Below are 23747 nucleotides of genomic sequence, written 5' to 3'. Positions count from 1 at the left end.
TGAGCAAGACCAGCTTACTCGCTCCTCCGCTCTCGCTACCCTCAGTGGTAGAGCGCTCCCAGACTGCTCCCCCCTGCACGCCATGCCCCCCTCCTGCAAGTCCACCGGGCCAAGGCACTCCAAAATCTGCACTTGGGTAGTCCTGTTCTTTACGTGCTGCAGGAACTGCACTCAAACGGACGATGGCCACCCCCTATGGTCCACAAACGCAACGCATGGACAGGACCTGTTCGCAGTACAGGAGGCAGACAAAGCACACTTTCTCAAAATGCCCCCGTCTCCCAGCTCCGTCCATTCCACTTGACGACTCCGCCCAGCAGTCCTCAGTGGTGAAGAAACAGACGGAGGCTATTTCACACATCTTGCCCTGCCGCAAACCTGCCGCCAGGGGCCATATTCTGTCTGATCGCAGAGGGTGTCCTCCTGCGGCTTTCAAGAAAGAAAGAAAGTGGTGCTCCGCCTCAACTAACAAAGAGAGCGGGCCCAGCTCTCAGCCCCAGGGTCGAGCTCCCCGCAGAAGCTGGACGCCCCTCGTCTCATGGACCCCCTCGAGGACCCAGAAGGCTCCCAGGCGCTCCTGATATGACCGACCCAGAGACCAAGAAGGTAGCTCCGGAGCTGGTAAGACCGCTCCGTTCCCCGGTGGAGGGCCGGGAGGAGAATCTTTTTGTTAAGTTCATTACATTCTCAATAATAGAGCTATTTCCTTTTGTCTCTGGGTCACCTGGCCCGCAAATGCCATTCTCACAGCACTTTGCTTCCAGGTCTCAACAGTCCGGCATGCTGGATGCGGCCACAGTCTGCCTTCAGCCCCACGACTATTCCCGGCCAGCCGGTTCAGGCGAGTCCAGAGGACGTCAACATCAGACCTCCTCCTCAGTCACGAACCCGCCCCCTACTGGGTGCTGCAGAGCAAGGTAAGTGCTTTGAGTCTGTTCTCAGCACCAGAGCCTCGGGACGCTTCACTGACTCCGGCGCTGTACTACCTGTTCTGCCCGCTGCGAAGCCCGCCCGGGTACAGCTGGACTCAGGGCCCTCTCTCTCAAGACCGCCCTGCTGATCACGCTTGCCTCCATCAAGAGGGTCTGGGACCTGTAAGCGTTCTCTGTTAGCGACACTTGCCTGGAGTTCGGTCCAGCAGACACATACGTGATCCTAAGACCGCGACCGGGCTATGTGCCCAAGGTTCCTACCACACCCTTCAAAGATCAGGTAGGATATCGGGAGGAGGCAGACCCAGCCCTTTCGTTGCTGTGTCCGGTGCGTGCTTTGCGTATCTATCTGGACCGCATGCAGAGCACTAGACGCTCTGAGCAGCTCTTTGTCTGCTTCGGGGGACAGCGGAAAGGGAACGCTGTCTCCAAACAGAGGTTTTCCCACTGGGTTGTCGACCCCCCCCCCTTGCTGGTCCGAGCTCACTCCACTAGGGGTGTTGCGTGGGTGGGCAACACCTAACACTTTTTCGAGATTTTACAAACCAGTGCGGTCCGCTTAACGGCCAACCATCCGGTCCCTCGAGCTCCCCAGCATTGGATGATGACATCACCGCTACATCAGAGAGCATAACAGCAGTGTCGGATGTGGATAACTCGCCTGGGCCGCCGCCTTCGGGTCTCCGCCCAGTCTGAGCCTGACGCACGGAGGTCCGCTATGCTTCCCCGGGCTTAATTGATTCCGCGGGCATGTGCGCCGCTCACAGCCACGCCCCCGGTTCCTTCCGGGCGTGCATGGCGAGCTGAGCAAGACCAGCTTACTGCGCTCCTCCGCTCTCGCTACCCTCAGTGGTAGAGCGCTCCCAGACTGCTCCCCCCTGCACGCCATGCCCCCCTCCTGCAAGTCCACCGGGCCAAGGCACTCCAAAATCTGCACTTGGGTAGTCCTGTTCTTTACGTGCTGCAGGAACTGCACTCAAGCGGACGATGGCCACCCCTATGGTCCACAACGCAACGCATGGACAGGACCTGTTCAGCAGTACAGGAGGCAGACAAAGCACACTTTCTCAAAATGCCCCCGTCTCCCAGCTCCGTCCATTCCACTTGACGACTCCGCCCAGCAGTCCTCAGTGGTGAAGAAACAGACGGAGGCTATTTCACACATCTTGCCCTGCCGCAAACCTGCCGCCAGGGGCCATATTCTGTCTGATCGCAGAGGGTGTCCTCCTGCGGCTTTCAAGAAAGAAAGAAAGTGGTGCTCCGCCTCAACTAACAAAGAGAGCGGGCCCAGCTCTCAGCCCCAGGGTCGAGCTCCCCGCAGAAGCTGGACGCCCCTCGTCTCATGGACCCCCTCGAGGACCCAGAAGGCTCCCAGGCGCTCCTGATATGACCGACCCAGAGACCAAGAAGGTAGCTCCGGAGCTGGTAAGACTGCTCCGTTCCCCGGTGGAGGGCCGGGAGGAGAATCTTTTTGTTAAGTTCATTACATTCTCAATAATAGAGCTATTTCCTTTTGTCTCTGGGTCACCTGGCCCGCAAATGCCATTCTCACAGCACTTTGCTTCCAGGTCTCAACAGTCCCGGCATGCTGGATGCGGCCACAGTCTGCCTTCAGCCCCACGACTATTCCCGGCCAGCCGGTTCAGGCGAGTCCAGAGGACGTCAACATCAGACCTCCTCCTCAGTCACGAACCCGCCCCTACTGGGTCGTGTGAGCAAGGTAAGTGCTTTGAGTCTGTTCTCAGCACCAGAGCCTCGGGACGCTTCACTGACTCCCGACGCTGTACTACCTGTTCCGCCCCGCTGCGAAGCCCCGCCGGGTACAGCTGGACTCAGGGCCCTCTCTCTCAAGACCGCCCTGCTGATCACGCTTGCCTCCATCAAGAGGGTCTGGGACCTGTAAGCGTTCTCTGTTAGCGACACTTGCCTGGAGTTCGGTCCAGCAGACACATACGTGATCCTAAGACCGCGACCGGGCTATGTGCCCAAGGTTCCTACCACACCCTTCAAAGATCAGGTAGGATATCGGGAGGAGGCAGACCCAGCCCTTTCGTTGCTGTGTCCGGTGCGTGCTTTGCGTATCTATCTGGACCGCATGCAGAGCACTAGGCAGCTCTGAGCAGCTCTTTGTCTGCTTCGGGGGACAGCGGAAAGGAGCGCTGTCTCCAAACAGAGGTTTTCCCACTGGGTTGTCGACCCCCTTGCTGGTCCGAGGCTCACTCCACTAGGGGTGTTGCGTGGGTGGGCAACACCTAACACTTTTTCGAGATTTTACAAACCAGTGCGGTCCGCTTAACGGCCAACCATCCGGTCCCTCGAGCTCCCCAGCATTGGATGATGACATCACCGCTACATCAGAGAGCATAACAGCAGTGTCGGATGTGGATAACTCGCCTGGGCCGCCGCCTCGGTCTCCGCCCAGTCTGAGCCTGGCGCTACGGAGGTCCGCTATGCTTCCCGGGCTTAATTGATTCCGCGGGCATGTGCGCCGCTCACAGCCACGCCCCCAGTTCCTTCCTGGACGTGCATGACGAGCTGAGCAAGACCAGCTTACTCGCTCCTCCGCTCTCGCTACCCTCAGTGGTAGAGCGCTCCCAGACTGCTCCCCCCTGCACGCCATGCCCCCTCCTGCAAGTCCACCGGGCCAAGGCACTCCAAAATCTGCACTTGGGTAGTCCTGTTCTTTACGTGCTGCAGGAACTGCACTCAAACGGACGATGGCCACCCCTATGGTCCACAAACGCAACGCATGGACAGGACCTGTTCAGCAGTACAGGAGGCAGACAAAGCACACTTTCTCAAAATGCCCCGTCTCCCAGCTCCGTCCATTCCACTTGACGACTCCGCCCAGCAGTCCTCAGTGGTGAAGAAACAGACGGAGGCTATTTCACACATCTTGCCCTGCCACGAAACCTGCGCCAGGGGCCATATTCTGTCTGATCGCAGAGGGTGTCCTCCTGCGGCTTTCAAGAAAGAAAGAAAGTGGTGCTCCGCCTCAACTAACAAAGAGAGCGGGCCCAGCTCTCAGCCCCAGGGTCGAGCTCCCGCAGAAGCTGGACGCCCCTCGTCTCATGGACCCCCTCGAGGACCCAGAAGGCTCCCAGGCGCTCCTGATATGACCGACCCAGAGACCAAGAAGGTAGCTCCGGAGCTGGTAAGACCGCTCCGTTCCCCGGTGGAGGGCCGGGAGGAGAATCTTTTTGTTAAGTTCATTACATTCTCAATAATAGAGCTATTTCCTTTTGTCTCTGGGTCACCTGGCCCGCAAATGCCATTCTCACAGCACTTTGCTTCCAGGTCTCAACAGTCCCGGCATGCTGGATGCGGCCACAGTCTGCCTTCAGCCCCACGACTATTCCCCGGCCAGCCGGTTCAGACGAGTCCAGAGGACGTCAACATCAGACCTCCTCCTCAGTCACGAACCCGCCCCCTACTGGGTGCGCGGAGCAAGGTAAGTGCTTTGAGTCTGTTCTCAGCACCAGAGCCTCGGGACGCTTCACTGACTCCCGACGCTGTACTACCTGTTCCGCCCCGCTGCGAAGCCCCGCCGGGTACAGCTGGACTCAGGGCCCTCTCTCTCAAGACCGCCCTGCTGATCACGCTTGCCTCCATCAAGAGGGTCTGGGACCTGTAAGCGTTCTCTGTTAGCGACACTTGCCTGGAGTTCGGTCCAGCAGACACATACGTGATCCTAAGACCGCGACCGGGCTATGTGCCCAAGGTTCCTACCACACCCTTCAAAGATCAGGTAGGATATCGGGAGGAGGCAGACCCAGCCCTTTCGTTGCTGTGTCCGGTGCGTGCTTTGCGTATCTATCTGGACCGCATGCAGAGCACTAGACGCTCTGAGCAGCTCTTTGTCTGCTTCGGGGGACAGCGGAAAGGGAACGCTGTCTCCAAACAGAGGTTTTCCCACTGGGTTGTCGACCCCCCCCCTTGCGGGTCCGAGCTCACTCCACTAGGGGTGTTGCGTGGGTGGGCAACACCTAACACTTTTTCGAGATTTTACAATCTCCGAGTTGAGTCAGTATCGTCCTGTGTTTTCTCGAGCCCATAGAACTCGGTAACACGCTGACGATCTGGCCGGGTGAATCGCTTGCGCCTGGCGCCCTTTCCCTCAGCCGAGGTAAAATAGTGTGCCTCCGTTCCCACGAGATCCCATCTTCGGGTCCCTGGTTGACTCCTCACTAGCCCTTTTTGGGTCCGCAGTTCAGCAGAGGAACTTGCCGACCCAAGCCACTACGGGTACCCAATCTACCCTGTACTGGAATAGGTGCTCCACAGGTAAGGCCTCCTGTTCGGACTCCCCCTGTGTGTAATTCCGCGGTACTGTCCCCTCACGAGCGGACCCCCGTGTCTCACTTAGGCAGTTACAGCTGCCTCGGTCGCCGTGCTGTACGCTACCCCCCCCACGAGGTTGGGTCTACCACCGCACCAACTTTTCCACATAGGTCCTAACAGGCCATGTGATGTATTTGCCACTCTTTGCCTCCCCTGCAGGGTAGGTGTGGCCTCCACAGGGTCTTCTCCCCCTGAAAGAAGGGCTAAGACCCCCTTCCCTCAATGCGTGTAAGGGCCCCGGCCGTAGTTGCTCTATGCGAGAAACATAGAGAGAAAAGAGGCTCAGCCAGGCTGGCCTGTTCCCAAGTTGGCACCCATCACCTTGTTCCCTCTTCCAGGGTAACGAGAAGGACTCTGATGGCTTTAATGGGGCATTGGGGAAGGGTACGTGCAGTCTGATACAGCTGGTCGCCTTTGCACGTAAGAATACCTGCTCGCTCCTGTATCAGCAGTTCACGTACATGGTTTAGCGCATGGCACATTTATAAGTGGACCCCTAGTGTCGCTTCTCTGACACAACGTGGAGAGAGCGACAGAAGGGGAACGTCTAGGTTACGTATGTAACCTCCGTTCCCCGATGGAGGGAACGAGACATTGTGTCTTCCCTGCCACGTCGCTGAGCCGAGCCACTATTGTGGCCGGACCATTTCCGGCTCCTCAGAAAAATCCTGAATGAACTCCCGTATTTGCCCCGCTTAAATACCCGTATGTCCGGGGGCGGGATATGCAAATACCGGCTGCCAACTTCTCATTGGCCTTTTATCATAGATCAGAAGTGAATATCGGTGCTCAAGAGAGACCCCTAGTGTCGCTTCTCTGACACAACGTCTCGTTCCCTCCATCGGGGAACGGAGGTTACATACGTAACCTAGACGTTTTGCATGAAGGGTAAGAGAAGGAAATAAAGACCTATTAAATGCATCTGTCACTGTCTGTCAAGGCGAGGCAAGATGATTTAAACTGTAATGTGATATGTATGATATGTTGCTGTGCTGATGTGCCACCTATAGCCCGTGCTCTTGCATCTCTGACTCAAACGCTGTAGGAGAAGTGCTCTTTATTCATTTTGCTATTTCATTCTTAATTCCATCAATTGTGCAGCCTCAGAGGTCAAAATCCGCAGGTTCCAGAGTGTTTTGAATGGTTTTCCACTGATCATACAGTAAGTGTTACTTATACTGTCACTGCCACATTTGAAACGTCAGTTTTTCCACATTAATGTGAAAATGACAATGAATAAAAATTAAATAATATATTTCTCTAGATTGACAACCCCTCTTCATTCTGCGTATATTATTATACCAAGTGTGTGGTCGCACTACTTTTTCTCTGTGTCTGAATGGGTGAGCTGTAGATCAAAAAGGTATGTGAGAATCTGATTAAAACACAAAGACACAACACTGTGTACTTGCCATCTTTCACAAGGGCACGAACTACAATCCCATGATACATTGCTAATGAAGTAATCAGATAAAAAACTATGGAAATATATAAAACTATTGATTCTTGGTTGTTAATTCTAAGTAGAGAAACAATATATTTAATGTTTTCTCCAAAATATTCCAGTATATGCAAATAAATAAGGAGTTTGAGTGAAGACTTACTCTAATGCCTCATTCAGAGTGTGTCATGAAGGTGGATGGTCTTTTCCAGACATTTTGCGTGGGCTTGCTTGGCAGCATTTCTCTGATTGGTGGATCTTTCACTGCTGTAACATGGGTAGTTTAGTTGTTTATCAGAAATTCCAATATAAAACATGATTTTTTAACAATGAAGTTGAAATAACGCTGACTGATGGCTTCAACAGAAGCATATACAATGGATAAACAACCTCAAAGCTCACTGTAGGTCTGTCTTTAAAGGTTTATAAGTCATTGTTGAAAAATCAATTCGGCTATGGAAAAAGTTAATGGGATTTTTACTTCAGGAAATTGACTGTTGTGCTCTATAGCTCTCAATGCATGTCATAAGCCAGAGGTGCCCAAACTTTTTCGTACAAAGGCCCAAAATTCAAACTTGATTGAGGGCCGTGGGCCAAAAGAGAACCTATTAATTCATTTCTGAAAATGATGAGGATATGGAAAATAGGAAAATGATTCATACACCAAATGTGGTTAATGTTCTGTAAAACAATTATTGTATCATTCATTTTCTCCAATATCTAATGATATTGTATCATTAATTATCATTGATCATTTTAGCGCTGGAGCATGACATCGAACTGATATGGAGAGTGAGAAGCGGAGTGCCTGTCTGTGTGCTTCTATGGAGATGAGAGATGTAACAGGTGTTTACGTGTCTCTTTTCACCATGCAGCTGGTACATTAAGCAAAAAGATTTTGCTATCCCTGCCTTTCTTGCAAATGTGCAGCTTTGTTGATTATAAACAGGAATGATAGTTTTATAGTGTCGCTCGCTTACAGAGACGTGGCGTAACGCCAGTTGCATGTCGAATTAACAGGTTTAGAAAGGTTTATACATCTGTAACATCTAAAGTTCAGTATCTATGCGACAAATCACTCCCTCACTGCACGCACTCACACTAAACTCAACAACTGCTCAATGCGCTGCCGACAGCTCCATAAGAGAGAGAGTGAGAAACAAAGCGGATTTACTCACGCAGCTTCTGGAATTATAATTTGATACAAAAACAAGTTTATGGATTTAATTTGTTCATCTGTATCTGTTGGTGTACTAATGCACAGCTGCATTGTTCAGTGAATATTAAAATCGTGTGCAATACCCACGCCGAATTTCAGGCTCTGCAAACTCTATTATATCAAAATATTAAAGTTGCCCTGGTTCCCCTACTTTATGATTGTCAAGTTTAAATTTGTTTTTGTTCAAGTCTTTTATTTTTTAAGTTAGTTCCTGTTTTATAGTCATGTGATTTCCTGTTCCCTCATGTGATCTTGTCATGTGTGTCCCCTGTTCATGCGTCTTGTTTTCATCGGTTCATGTGTTAGGATCTTGTTATCTTGTTATTAGTTTAGTCTTGTTATTGGTTGTCATGTCATGTGTTTGCTCATATCCATGTATTTTAGCCCTCACATTTGCTATTGTCTTTGGTTGAGTATTATTTTGGTGTATACGTTATCTAGTTTGTAAATTAATAACAAATACTAAAATTAAAAACTGAGTTAATAGCATTTTTCGTCCTCTTGTCCTATACGTCAAGGCAGGCCAAATCAAAGGCCATCCTAGTTTGGGCATCTCTGTCATAAGCAAACATAGCATGCCTGAATATATGCGTGAATGCGATTTGAGAGCTATGACAGAGGGCAAGATTTTCAATGGACAACTTGAAATTCAAGCACATTTTTATGGTACTTTTAATGTCTTTTTGTAGCTTTATATAAAAAATATTTTTCCTTTGTGTTCCTCGAAAGTCATACGGTTTGGAAAGTCAAGAGAGTGAGTAAACAATGACGTAATTTTTATTTGTAAGTTGAACTATTCCTTTAAAGTTCAGATTGACAGTATTACTATGTTACTCTGTATATTCCAACCATCTTGCAAAGCCCAATTTGTATTTATCTGCAAACTGTACTTTCTTTAAATTCCATGGCCACTTCTCTTCAATTTGTAATTTTATTGAAAAAAAAGAGCTCTCTGCTTGTCACTTTCTTCACTTGCCACCACAGGGGACTGTCAGTGAACTCCGAAGGCGTGGGATGGTATGGAGCAGACGGTGTGAGCAATCTGACAGCTGATGAAATACTGATATGTGGCCGGTGTTGAGCAGTCTGCAGTTTAAAAATAAAAACTGTAGAGGCTGCTCGTTTTGAGAAGAGGCCAGCCTTCACACTGTCTAATTAAGAGTTTCAGACCAGAGCTATTTCTAAAATCACATTTCTCAAAATGTTCACACTTTTCTAGCTTATTGATTCGCTGGTTCCATGCAAGACTGTCCCTTTGTAGCACTGCGGGCTGAAGATAATTGTTAAGGAAGTTAAAAACTGAAATGTGGACATATGGGAGAGTGACAAGTTTAAAAACTTACGTCGGCCTTAACTTGAAAAAACTAAAATGCAGTCGCATTACACATAAAAATGCAACACACATACCCAAACTGCAGACAGAAATTATTCACCCTCACAGATGCATACATATACAGTAAGGCTGTCAATTTAACCTTTTAATTCAGTCTGATTAATTATATATAAAAAAAAAATGTAAAATTAAAAACACAATACATTTTGCCCCAATTCTGTAATAAAGAATTTTCCTGCCAAATTAGATTTTTTTTACTTGATTCAAGCTTGATCTAACTCCTTCATGTTGCTTGGTCAGTAAGCAGCTTTCTCCACAGACACGTCATTTCCCCACAACACTTGTGTAAACAAAATCATGGGATCTGAGGAATTCGCTATTTTATTCTCTGTTGCTTTGCTTTATTTCCAGATATTCAAGGGTTGTTGTAGTGTTTGTTTCCATGTGACTTGTTCAAGTGTGATTACCCTGCAATAGTGGGGTTTTCCTCTTATTGAAAACACTGGGATTCCCCCAGTGTACTTCAGTGCATATACACGGATGTGAGGGACAGTAGTCGATATTTTAAATTGGTGTATATAAATGGATATAGTTTATAGTGTATTTACCCACTGTACTCCAAGAAATGTTGAATTCTTTCAACTGTGTTGAGTTGTTGTTGAGCTCCATCCTATTATCCGATCTGTTCCAAGCACAGGCGCACACCTCTAAATTCGGTATGAATGTCGCTTATGAGTTTACATGACCAAATAAACCGCATTCTTTGGGAGAAAAACAGGTTTTTTGAACCACTTTCTCTTAATCTCTTAAAAGGTTTAAGGAAAATGGTGTTCTTGTTTACATGATGTTTCAGAACGCCGCCGCAAAAACCCTGGAATAAACTGTTTTCTTTAGTGCATATAAACGTGGTCAATATATTGAATTTAAAGCCACTTTTTTTGTTGTCTAATCAATTCACATTAACGTTATTTATTGGAAATATTATTACAATTATATTATAATAAATATTATATAATTATATAAGAATTATATTATATATGAATTTATGAATTGTCTTTCTTAGTGAATATTGATATGGGATTAATTGCTATTAAGTAATCAGCATTTCAAGGAATTAATTTGATAAAAAAAAAAAATCGATTGACAGTCCTAATATGGTCAATTTTTAGAACTACTATGAGCAGGATTCAAAGGGATGTATCATGGGAAAGAGGTTTTTATTAGTGGAGTTTATTAAGGTACGCAAATTATTACTGTTGCTCAAACTTAGGGTTATAGATTTGAACAAACCCCTTACCCTAAATATTCAACTTCAGTGTGTAAATCGTACGGCACTGTTTATGCTACAGACATATATGACACCTCAATTGATATTGAAATCATGCACCTTGTTGAAGAGAGGTGTGCTGTTACACTTTTCCAAACAATTTGACTAGAGATTTCTGTCTGGCAGATTATAAAAATAAAAATAAAATCACAGACTCACAGAAGTACAGAGAGAACTACACCAGTTTGTAGAGATAAGTCAATCATAACAGAGGTCATTTACATATAGAATACTTAAAGATACGGTATGAAAAACAGGGTCAGAGAGGGCTTTGAATGTAATAATACAAAACTCAATGAAGTACAGCAGATCATTCTTTAGAGGCACAAGACACAAAGAAACACACACACATTCACATGGCCCACAACAGTTAATAAAGTGGCTAATGAAACATATTCTATGTCAAGTATGGAGAAATAAAATTACATATCAAGAGCTGAAGCAATAGCTACGATTTTAAGAATATGTACAAACTGCAGCTAAATAATGTTGTCACTTTACCTTTTCAGTGCCTAATCCTGTTCTGTACACACATTAATTTACAGAAGTGACAAACACATTATACAACTGAATTAACTCTGCATTTTCATAAATTCCAGGTAGTGCAAACTGTTCAACTAGTTGTTAAGGATGGCAATAACACATGTGAGATATGATAATAATGGATGATTATATGTCGCTGATGGGTAATACTCATTTGGTCAAAAATAGTGAAAACCAAATGGGTTAAACTGGTAGTAAACTTGTTGATAGGTGCGAGACACTGTAACATAGCTACGGTTATCACTTGTCAGTCATCGCAATTTCGGGAATAAATCCTGAGTTCTGCACACACACAGAACGATAATTAAATGCATTTGTCACTCCCAAAACTTTGCAGTGTGTAAGTGACAAATGATACCTCAATTATGCACGCACACACACACACACACACACACACACACACACACACACACACACACACACACACACACACACGGCAGTACATGAAATTCCTCTGACTCACACAAATGCTTGTGAAAAAGCTCATGCAGAGATTTACTGAAATCTGGTTAAGGGAACTCACACAAACAGAACACTTACCTCATAAACAACTATGGAAACAAAAAAAGGAAATGTAACATATAATGTAAAAACAGATGGTCATTATTGCAAAATACACTCAACATTGAGCTCTATTTCCTAATAACGACCGGCTGATATTATTTAGCTAATTACATGGTCCCTGATGTTGGGCATATACTAGTGAAACAAATACAAATCTTTATACATGGTTGATTTTTCATAACATTACTGCAAAAGTCTGCAAAAGAATTGCTCATAATGTAAATTTACAAAAGTGTGGATAAAATGTATTTAATGTAAATGTATTTCACTACATGCTAATATAATCACAGTTTATAGTGATATATCTACTGTGTTTTTAACACTTGTTTGTGTCTCGTAGGAGCAAATCAGTCAATCAGTTTCACAACCACATGTGTGGTTGACAAATATTCCATCATTTCAGTTTAAAAGATGGCACATAATAGTTAGACGCCTTCCATCAACCATGCATCAAACTAAAAGCTCACACACACACACACACACACACACACACACACACACACACACACACACACACACACACACACACAACACATCGAGAGAGAGTTGCATAATACAGCTTATTGGTTATTTCACAACTGCTGTTGTTTTGCCATTGCAGTGTGAAGACTGCAGTAAGATACACCTATAGGTTTCAAAACACAGACCAAAGAGCATAGAGACAAAAGGTGAAAAAGGCACAGACACAACACAGTAGTAACTGGCTTAAGACAAAACTCCAGTGATTTAATCCATGTCTTCAGAAGTGATATGATAGTTGTGGGTGAGAAACAGATCATTATTGAAGTCCTTTTTTACTATAAATCTCCACTTTCACTTTCACACTCTACTTTTGTTTTTGGTGATTCGCATCCTTTGTGCATATCGGCACCCACTGGGCAGGGAGGAGAATTTACGGTAAAACTTTACTTAAATATTAATCTGTTTCTCACCCACACCTATCATATCAATCCTGAAGATATAGATTTAACCACTGGAGTCGTCTGGATTACTTTTATGCTGACTTATGTGATTTTTTTGAGCTTCAAAGTTCTGGTCACCATTCACTTGCACTGTATGGAACTACAGAGCTGAGATATGACTTACATTACAGGCTCTAATTTCATGACCATGCTCGGTGAAGGGATAAGTGCTACAACTATGCGCAACGTCTTGTCCAATTTTCGTGAGAGAACTAATTCTAAGCACAAATTCTGTGCCAGCACAAAGAGCAATTGGCCGTGGGCGGAAGTGTTAGCATTATCTGTGGGTGTATGCACCCAAATTGAGGGTGTATTGTACCTTAATGAAGAGGCACAAAGCGAAATTTGCTCTTTTACTGAGAAATAGGCAATTGAGTCTGAGAACCAAGTCTATTCTCGGTGAAAGTCTGAACCCAGTTCCTGCATTTGCAGTTTGGGGATTCAGCCAGCAAGAGCTATCGATCACTTTTAATATTAGACATACTTTTTTAATAAAATTATTTGTCAGTAGGTAAATAAGTGTATATTGTATAGTGCCTTTGCAAAGCGCAGTACAGAAAAAAAGAAACATATAAAAAACACACATTACAAAACAATGAAAAAAGGGAGAGAAGCATATTTCAAGCAGGTGAGACAATGGTGAGCAGGAAGAGAGCAAACAGTCACAGAGATGCCGATAGAGAACTTACAGCACACACAAATGTCCGCAGCTCAGGCGACAAATAAAGCAGACTTTATTATAAAACTTTTTGGCCATGCCAACTGACTATGCGCATATGATGTATTGCATAGCACTGTGCCTAGGCATAGGGATCTTAAAATAGAGCCCAGGTTTTTTCTTAACTAAAACCTATCATATGTCTTCAGAAGACTTGGAATGTGGTGTAAAACTAGCATGGACTACTTTTATATTACTTTTGGGCTCTTTTTTAAGCTTTAAAGAGAGACACTTTCCACTGCCACTGTACAGAACAGACGGACCACATTATGCATTAACATCTCAGTTTGTGTTATGCATAAGAAAGTAATTAGGGTTTGGAACGACAACATTTTTGGGTGACTTTTCCTTTAAAGACAGAGCTTGTAATGATTGTTAATTTGTCTTACACAATACTGAACAGCATGAAAATGTCAATAGCTGAGCTCTAAATACAAGAAGGTTACCTGAATTCCCTGGATTCTCTCTGTGATGACATAAGCATGGTGCATGTCTATCAACAGAACATTCACATCTGCCATTTTACCCAGTTTAGTAGCCCAGACACCTGATAAAAAGTTGTATACTTTAAAAATCACATTGCATCATGTGACATCAAAACTAATTATTGATAGGCTAAACAACAAATTATGTCTTTGCAATGACTGATTAGCAACATTATGTTGTAAAGTTTAAAGGTCAGTGAGGCAAAAAATTATTTAAAAAGTTCTATTAATTATCAGTGAATTATATAATTGCATGTGATGAGATATTTGATCTCCGTCAATAATCAAATTTTGGGGGTTTGGGGTTAAGCATAAAACAGCATTTCACTGTCATTGACCGCCCTCTGCTGGTGAAGACATGGCAAGTTTGCATTATTCTGACCTGCACAGTTGATCACACCTGGTGTTTGGATAGTCCCGTGAGGAGTTTTAACTGCTTTCACTCTCTTCACTCCCAAATCATCAGCCTTCACCTGGATACCAGTCATTGGACAGTTCTCGATCACCTGTAATTGAAAGGATTATTTATATTACTAATATGCTTCATAAATTCAATCACAACTTAAACAATACCACTGACCTACAATAATTCACTCAGCGATATAAGCCTCAACTAAGGCTTGTCCTATCTTGATTCTAAACGTACATATATATATATATATATATATATATATATATATATATATATATATATATATATATGTATATATATATAAACATAGTGCCCATTTTATAGAATGGCGCAATCACTAATTTCCATACAATAGCAGTTGATGATTTAAAGCTTAAAAAAAGCTTTTGATTCAATTTGAGAGTAAAAATGACATTAATTTTTCTCTGTTCTTTATTCAAGAGAAGACTCTGAAGATGATGCACTAGTCAAATGGATTACTTTGGGATGCTTTTTTAAGCTTTACGTTATATAAGTCACTATCTGCAGCTATAGTATGGAAATCAGAAATCAGCAATCATGATATTTTTTTTAATATTTTCTTTTGCGTTCAATAAAAGAACATTATATGAGTTTAGAACAACATGAGGGTGAGTAAATAATGATGGAATCTTTGTTTTTTGGTGAACTATTCCTAAATCGGCTCACTGTAAATAGGTTATTTCTTCAATGGTATTAGTAACTAAAAATGTTTGCTTTTGCGTGATGCTGCATCCATGCCCATAGGTGTCAGTAAAAAGTCCAAGAAAATGCTTCTTCTTTTGATTTTGGAGATTCACATTCTTTGTGCATATTGCCACCTACTTGCCAGGAATGAGAATTTATAGTAAAAAGGACTTAAATATTGATCTGTCTCTCATCCACACTTATCATATCGCTTCTGAAGATATCGATTACTGGAGTCATATGGATTACTTTTATACTGCCTTTAAATGCTATTTTGGAGCTTCAAAGTTCTGGTCACCATTCGCTTGCATTGTATGGACCTACAGAGCTTAAATATTCTGCTAAATATCTTAGTGTTCTGCTGAAGAAAAAAAGTCATACAAATCTGGGATGGCATGTGGGTGTGAATATTCCTTTTAGGGTGAACTAAAAGGAATATAAAAGGTGAGAGATGCTCGCAGTGAGCATCTCTCACTGCGAGAACATGACCATGACCACGTTGCGATCACGGCTTGCTTTCAACAGAAAGCAAGCCACCCCAGCTGCACCCCGCATTGCTCCTTCTTCCCACGGGATTGAGGACGATGCGGTTGGCGCTGGGGGCGATTTGGGGGCGGCAGCGGGTGCAGTTTCGCCGGGTAGCCCCCCCGCGAACCTCCCGTTCCCCGACACGCTCGCTGGTCCCCGTCCATGCTCGCCTCATGGCCTGGCTGTCTATCCTCCCGAGCCCGAAGCAGATGAGCTCGCCGCTGCATCGGAGAGTGTGATATTTGATGCCGAGGACTCCCCTGGACTGCCGCCTTCGGGCCAGCAGGCCCAGGCTGAGGCCGACGCTCAGATGTCTGACATGCTTTCCCGGGCCGCCGTGAGCGTGGGGTTGGATTGGAACCCTCCATCCTCCCCACAGTCTTCACGGTTGGATGACTGGTTCCTGGGGGCAGCGCGCCATTCGCGGCCTCGCATCCCCCCGGTCCCGTTTTTCCCGGAGGTGCATGACGAGCTGACGTCTACGTGGAGAGCCCCGCTCTCCGCCCATCTAGGTGCCACCTGCTCCACTCTCACCACCCTCGACGGCGGAGAGCGCCACGGATATGGGCCGATTCCCCAGGTCGATAGGGCAGTTGCGTACCATCTATGCCCCGGTAGCCCTACCTCCTGGCGTGGCCGCCCCGTACTCCCATCCAAGCCCTGTAGGACAACATCCTTGCTCAACGCGAAGGCCTACAGTGCGGCTGGACGCGCTGCCTCCGCCCTGCATGCGATGGCCCTCCTGCAAGTCCACCAGGCCAAAGCACTCAGAAACATGCACGGGGGTGGACCTGATCCTGATGTGCTGCAGGAACTGCGCTCAGCGGCCAACCTCGCCCTGAGAGCGACGAAGGCCACAGCGCAGGCACTCGGACAGGCGATGGCCACCCTAGTGGTCCAGGAACACCATCTTTGGCTCAATCTGGTCGAGATGCGTGAGGCCGACAAGAACCGCTTCCTGGACGCACCTGTCTCTCAGATTGGCCTTTTCGGCGACACCGTCGAGGACTTCACCCAACAGTTCTCCGCGGTGAAGAAGCAGACGGAGGCCATCTCTCACATCATGCCCCGCCGCACACCTGCCGCTACGGGCCCTGCCCCATCTGCTCACCGAGGGTGTCCCCTTGCGGCGAAGAAACCAGCTCCTGCTCCGCCTCAACCCGTGCCCAGCTCTCAGCCCCAGCGTCGAGCACCCCACAGGCGGCGCACGCCCCCTGTCTCACGAACCCCCTCTAGGACCCGGAAGGCTCCCAAGCGTTCCTGAGACAGCCGACCCAGAGCTGAAGACGTTAACTACGGAGGTGGTAAGACCGCTCCATCCCCCGGTGGAGGGCCAGGAGGAGAATCCTTTGTTTTTTCATTTGCCACACCCCCTGACGGGGGCTGTGGTACCCACATTCTCAATAAAAGAGCTATTTCCTTTGCCTCTGGGTCACCTGGCCCGCAAATGCCGTTCTCACGGCAATCTGCTTTCAGATTACGACAGTCCCGGTACACCGGACACGGCGATCCCGCCTTCTGCCTGCCCACGACTGTCCCCCGAGCGGCCGGTTCAGACGAGTCCAGAGGACGCCAGCATCAGACCTCCTCCTCAGTCACGAACCCGCCCCCCGCCGGGGGAGCAAGGTAAGTGCTTTGATTCTATTCTCAGCACCTCAGCCTCAGGGCGCAACGAAGCCGCCCGACGCTGCACTACCTGTTCCGCCCCGCTGCGAGGCCCCGCCGGGTACGTCCAAAATACTCGTCCCTTTGGTGCCCCTAGCGCAGAGCTAGGAAGCGCGGCTTTCGCTTCCCAACGCATCGCGCTGGCTGCACCGGACCATTCGACTCGGTTACGCAATTCAGTTTGCCCGGCTCCTGCCCCCTTCAGGGGCGTCCGCTTTTCCGCAGTACACGGTGAGCATGCCAGTTCCCTGCGCACGGAAATCGCGACCCTCTTAGCCAAGGGCGTGGTGGAGCCCGTCCCTCCAACCGAAATGAGGAAGGGTTTCTAAAGCCCTTACTTCATTGTACCCAAGAAAGGCGGCGGCTTACGACCAATCCTGGACCTGCGAGTTTTCAATTGGGCCTTGTTAAAACTCCCGTTCAAAATGCTCACACAGAGAAATATTCTGGCTGGCGTTCAGCATCTAGATTGGTTCGCAGCGGTAGACCTGAAGGACGCGTACTTCCATGTCTCAATTCTGCCACGACACTGACCCTTCTTACGGTTCGCATTCGACGGCCAGGCGTTTCAGTACAAAGTCCTCCCCTTCGGCCTGTCTCTGTCCCCTCGTGTCTTCACGAAGGTCGCAGAGGCGGCCCTTGCCCCGCTACGAGTAGCCGGCATCCGCATTCTCAACTACCTTGATGACTGGCTCATCCTAGCACACTCTCGAGAGTTACTATGCACACACAGAGACCAGGTGCTCTGGCACCTCAGCCGTTTGGGGCTTCAGGTCAACTGGGAAATGAGCAAGCTCACTCCGGTTCAGAGCATCTCTTTTCTCGGGTTGGAGTTAGACTCAGTCTCAATGACAGCACGTCTCACGAGCGAGCGTGCTCAGTCGGTGCTGGACTGCCTCGCTTCCTTCAAGGCAGGCACAGTGGTCCCTCTAAAACTTTTCCAGAGGCTCCTGGGGCATATGGCGTTCTCCGTGCCAGTCGCGCCGCTGGGGATGATGCATATGAGACCACTCCAGCACTGGCTCCAGACTCGAGTCCTGAGACAAGCATGGCACCACGGCACGCATCGGGTAAGTATCCCCCCCGCCTGCCTCAAAACACTCCGACCCTGGACAGACATCTGCTTTTTACGGGCAGGAGTGCCCCTGCAGCAGGTGTCCCGACGCGTTCTGGTCACAATCGACCAGATTTTTTCCCGATCGTTAGTTCGGGACAAACATGTCCTCATGAGATCGGACAGCACCACGGTGGTGGCATACATAAATCGCCAAGGCGGCGTACACTCCCGCCACATGTCACAACTCGCCCGCCTCAAGTCACTGCATGCCACTCACATCCCCGGCAAGCTCAACGTCGTAGCAGACGCGCTATCATGACAACGCCTGCCCGGCGGGGAGTGGAGGCTTCACCCCCAGTCGGTCCAGCTGATTTGGGAACGGTTTGGCAAGGCCCAGGTAGACCTGTTTGCCTCCCAGGAAACCTCCCACTGCCCGCTCTGGTACGCCCTAACAGAGGCTTCCCTCGGGACAGACGCGCTGGCACACAGCTGGCCCTCGGGGCTGCGCAAGTACGCATTTCCCCAGTGAGCCTTCTTGCACCGGTGCTGTGCAAGGTCAGGGAGGACGAGGAGCAAGTCACGTTAGTGGCCCCCTACTGGCCCACTCGGACTTGGTTCTCAGAACTCAGACTTCTCGCGACAGCTCCTCCCTGGCGAATTCCCCTGAAAAAGGACCTCCTCTCTCAGGGACGGGGCACGCTCTGGCACCTGCGCCCAGACCTCTGGAACCTCCACGTCTTGTCCCTGGACGGGATGCGGAAGAGCTAGCCGGCTTACCGGCGACCGTTGTGAATACAATCAACCAAGCCAGAGCCCCCTCTACCAGCCACCTTTATGCCCTAAAGTGGCGCTTGTTCGCAGATTGGTGTTCTTCCCGAACCGAAGACCCGCAGAGATGCGCGATCAAGTCAGTGCTCCTGTTCCTACAGGAGAGGCTGGACAGGAGGCTGTCCCCGTCCACCCTCAAGGTGTATGTTGCCGCCATTGCCGCCCACCACGATCCTGTAGACGGCAAGTCTTTGGGTAAGCACGACTTGATCCTCAGGTTCCTGAGAGGCGCCCGGAGGTTGAATCCCTCCCGGCCAGGCCTAGTTCCCTCCTGGGATCTCTCGGTAGTCTTGGCAGGACTCCAGAGACCTCCCTTCGAGCCGCTTGAATCAATTGGACTCAGGGCCCTCTCTCTTAAGACGGCCCTGCTGATCGCGCTCGCCTCTATCAAGAGGGTCGGGGACCTGCAAGCGTTCTCTGTCAGCGACACTTGCCTGGAGTTCGGTCCGGCGGATATGTCTGTGATCCTAAGACCGCGACTGGGCTATGTGCCCAAGGTTCCTACCGCACCCTTCCGAGATCAGGTAGTGAACCTGCAAGCGCTGCCCCGGGAGGAGGCAGACCCAGCCCTTTCATTGCTATGTCCAGTGCACGCCCTGCACATTTACCTGGACCGCACACAGAGCACCAGACGCTCTGAGCAGCTCTTTGTCTGCTTTGGGGGACGGCAGAAAGGGAATGCCGTCTCCAAACAGAGGCTCGCCCACTGGGTTGTCGACGCCATCACACTGGCTTATCACACCCAGGCCGTGCCCCTACCCTTGCGGGTCCGAGCTCACTCAACAAGGGGTGTTGCGTCCTCGTGGGCACTGGCCAAGGGCACCTCCCTAGCAGACATCTGTAGAGCCGCAAGTTGAGCAACACCCAACACCTTCGTGAGGTTTTACAACCTCCGCGTTGAGTCGGTTGCGTCTCGTGTTTTGTCAGGTCCGAGCCCGTAGAACTCGGTAACACGTAGACCGACCGGCCGGGTGGATCGCTTGCGCCCAGCACCCTTTTCCTGACGTCAAGGTAAAGTAGTGCGCCTTCTTCCCAGGGCGCCCCACTCCGAGTCGGGACCCTGGTCGATTCCTCCCCAGCCCTCCGGGTCCGCGGTTCAGCGGAGGAACTCGCCGATCCAGGCCACTGCGGGTACCCTGATGGCTACCCTGTACTGGTATAGGTGCTCCACAGGTAAGGCCTCCTGCGCGGACTCCCCCTGTGTGTAATTCCACGGTGCTGTCCCCTTACGAGCGGACCCCCGTGTCTCCCTTAGGCAGTTACAGCTACCCTGGTCGCCATGCTGTAGCAACTCCCCCCTTTCGAGGCTGGATCTACCACCGCACCATACTTTCCACACGAGCCCTAAGACGGCCGTGTGACGTGTCTACCACTTTTCCTCCCCAAGAAAAAGGGCAGGTGTTGTCTCCGCAGGGTCTGGGTAAGACCCCCTTCCCTATATGCGTGTAAGGGCCCCGGCCGTGATTGCTCTATGCGAGAAACATAGAGAGAAAAGAGGCCCAGCCAGGCTGGCCCGTTCCCATGTTGGCAAACATCGCCTTGTTCCCCTCCCAGGGTAACTAGAAGGATTCCGATGTTCTTATGGGGCATTGGGGAAGGGTACGTGCAGCCAGGTACAGACGATGCGCGGCACTGGATGAAATCCCTGCCCGCCTCTGTATCGGCGGTTCACATACACGGTTCAGTGCATGGCAAGATTGGAATGGGTCCCCTAGTGTCGCTTCTCCGACACAACGTGGAGAGAGCGACAGAAGGGGAACGTTTGGACACGTTGTGTCTTTCCTCTGCCATGTCGCTGAACCGAGCCACTGTTGTGGCCGGACCATTTCCGGCTCCTCAGAAAAATCCTGACTAAACTTCCGTATTTGCCCCGCTTAAATACCCGTATCGCGGGGCGGGTATGCAAATACTGACTGCCAACTCTCATTGGCCCTTTTCAATAGGTCAGAGGTGAATATCGGCGCTCAAGAGAGACCCCTAGTGTCGCTTCTCCGACACAACGTGTCGTTCCCTCCCTCGGGGAACGGAGGTTACATACGTAACCAAACGATTTCAATAAAATAATTAACAAACTCAATGTTTCTAATCTTAAAAATGAACTCTTACTTTTACCTCCAAAACTCACATTAGTCTGTCAAAACTTTTGGTTTTCAGCTTTGAGCTCATTAGAGCTGTCTAGATAAGGCTGTCTACATATTTATTTTACCTGTGACAAATTTTTACATTGAATTATTCCATCATAATCAACAGTTTTAAAGAATTGCACTGATACGTTCAGTGGCCCTGTCATGTTTATTCTGTGTTGTTCTTGTTTTCATGTCTTTTATTTTGAAAATCTAGTTCCTGTTGTCATGTCATGTGATTTCCTGTTCCCTCGTGTGATCTTGTCATGTGTTTCCCCTGTTCATGTGTCTTGTGTTCATTGGTTTGATTACTTTGTTATCAGTTCTAGTTTGTAATTGGTTTAGTTTAATAGTCTTGTTTATAGTTCTGTCTGTTCACTGGTTTTCTTGTTACTCATGATTGTGTATTTAAGCTCTCATGTTTGCCTCAAGTTTGTCTCTTGTGAGGTATTGTGAATGTAACTTTGTTGTTTTGCTCAAGTCTAGTCCAGCCACGTCAAGTTTAAGTCAAGTCAAGTCAAGTCATGTTTGTTTTTGTGAAGTCTATAGTCAAGTCATGTCAAGTCAAGTCTAGTCAAGTCAAGTCGTTCATGTTTATGTTTTGTTTTGTTCATGTTTATAGTCAGGGTCTTTGGGATAACACGTTTGGAAATAAACTGCACTTGGGTTCATCACATCATCATGGTCATCATCGTCTTTGTCATTTTTGACTTCTGCTCTCTGGCAAGTGATGTGGACTTTAATGAGGTGGCCCTCAAAGAATATTTCCGTTTTGGGCTGAATGAGCCAATTTTCTATTTAAGGATTTAAATTTCCTATTTCTCCCTCAGCCTCACTCAGTATATCGACCTATCCCTGCAGATCACTGGTTCTGTGTTCACTGTGGGGGAGGCGGATACCGAGCCGGAGTCTCACACCATGTTCGACTAGCCAGCGTCCCACGTCACGGTCAATGAGGCCACTTCTGCCATGGCAAATGAGCCAACGGCCATCCCTGCCACGGCGGACAAGCCAAGGGCCACACCAGCCATGGCCAACGGCCACACCTGCCAAGGCCAATGAGCCAACACCCACACCTGCCACGGCCAACAAGCCAATGCCCACGCCTGCCACGGTCAACGAGCTGCCTGCCTCGTCCGTCCCAGAGCCTGCGTTGCCAGCATCATCCATCCCAGAGCCTGCGCTGACAAATTCGGCCTCATGGAGGAGGAGGAGAAATACTTTTTTTCCAAGTCTATAACCATGTACATGACCACAGAGGTCATTTCCAAGTCTTTGCCCATGTACATGACCACACTCCACGTGGGATGGCCAACGAGCCAAAGCCCACACCTGCCACGGACAACAAGCCAACGGCCACACCTGCCACGGCCAATGCCCATGCCTGCCAGGTCCAACGAGCCAACGCCCACACCTGCCACGTCCAACGAGCCAATGCTCACTCCTGCCACGGTCAATGAGCTGCCAGCCTCGTCCGTCCCAGAGCCTAATTTGCCAGCCTCATCTGTCCCAGAGCCTGCGCTGCCAACTTTGGCCTCACGGAGGAGGAGGAAGAGAAATACTTTTTTTACAAGTCTCTACCCATATACACGACCACAGAGGTTATTTCCAAGTCTCTGCCCATATACACGATCATGGAGGTCGTCTCCGAGTCTTTGCCCATGTACACAACCACAGAGGTCCTTTCCAAATCTCCACCCATGTATATGACTACAGAGGTCATCTCTGATTCTCTGCCCTTGTACTCAACCACAGAGGTAGTTCTTGAGTCCCAGTCCATGCCCACGACCACAGAAGTCGTTCACGAGTCTCAGTCCTTGCCCCCGACCACAGAGGTAATTCCTGAGTCTCTGTCTACGCCCACAACTCCAGAGGTCGTTCCCAAGACTGGCATCCACTATCCAACCCTTTAAAGTGACCTGTGAATCAGACTAAGAGCTGATCCAAAAGCCGCATTTGCCTCGTATGACCTATATATGCACACAGTGATCTTCAGGACAAAGTGTGTGTAGCCTCTTTGCTTTGTCCAAAGCGAATGGAGGGGTGGGGGGGACTGAAGGGTAATAACCTGAGCCATAAAGGGAGTGGTCAAAACTTTCGTTATGTATCCTTTCATGGTTTAAGAATGGCTTTTGATAAGCCTGGTCCAAACTCTAAGCAGGACAGCGCTTGAAGGTCCCCGACACATTTTACTGAAGCCATAGTGAGAAGCGGCGCAGTCTTTAATGAGAGTTTGAGTAAGCTCACTGAATCCAATGGCTTGAATGGCAGGCCTGTGAGTGCTTTTAACAAGTCCCAAACCAGCACGGTGGTGGGGCGAGATGGTCTCAATCGCCTTTCTCCTCGTAAGAATTTCACAACCAAAGGGTGTCTGCCTATTGATAGACCACCCACTGGGATATGTCCGGTTGCTATGGCAGTGACATACACTTTGAGCATAGATGGGTTGAGACCTGCATCTAAACGTTCTTGTAGAAAATTAAGTATAGGCTGTACGGTGCACTGTACAGGGTCCTCATACCAAAAGGAACAACAATCAGCAAACACTTTCCATTTCAATGAGT

At 48.4% G+C, this 23747-nt stretch overlaps 1 pseudogene; it reads right to left on the bottom strand.

Moving 5' to 3' along the window:
• Positions 1-22214, bottom strand: part of LOC127636644 (sarcosine dehydrogenase, mitochondrial-like) — a 77552-nt pseudogene extending 55338 nt beyond the window's left edge.
• Between the last annotated feature and the right edge of the window lie 1533 nt (positions 22215-23747).

This window comes from Xyrauchen texanus, chromosome 44 (genome assembly GCF_025860055.1).
Source record: "Xyrauchen texanus isolate HMW12.3.18 chromosome 44, RBS_HiC_50CHRs, whole genome shotgun sequence".
Taxonomy (NCBI): Eukaryota; Metazoa; Chordata; class Actinopteri; order Cypriniformes; family Catostomidae; genus Xyrauchen; species Xyrauchen texanus.
This window is presented reverse-complemented; position numbering and strand designations above follow the sequence as displayed.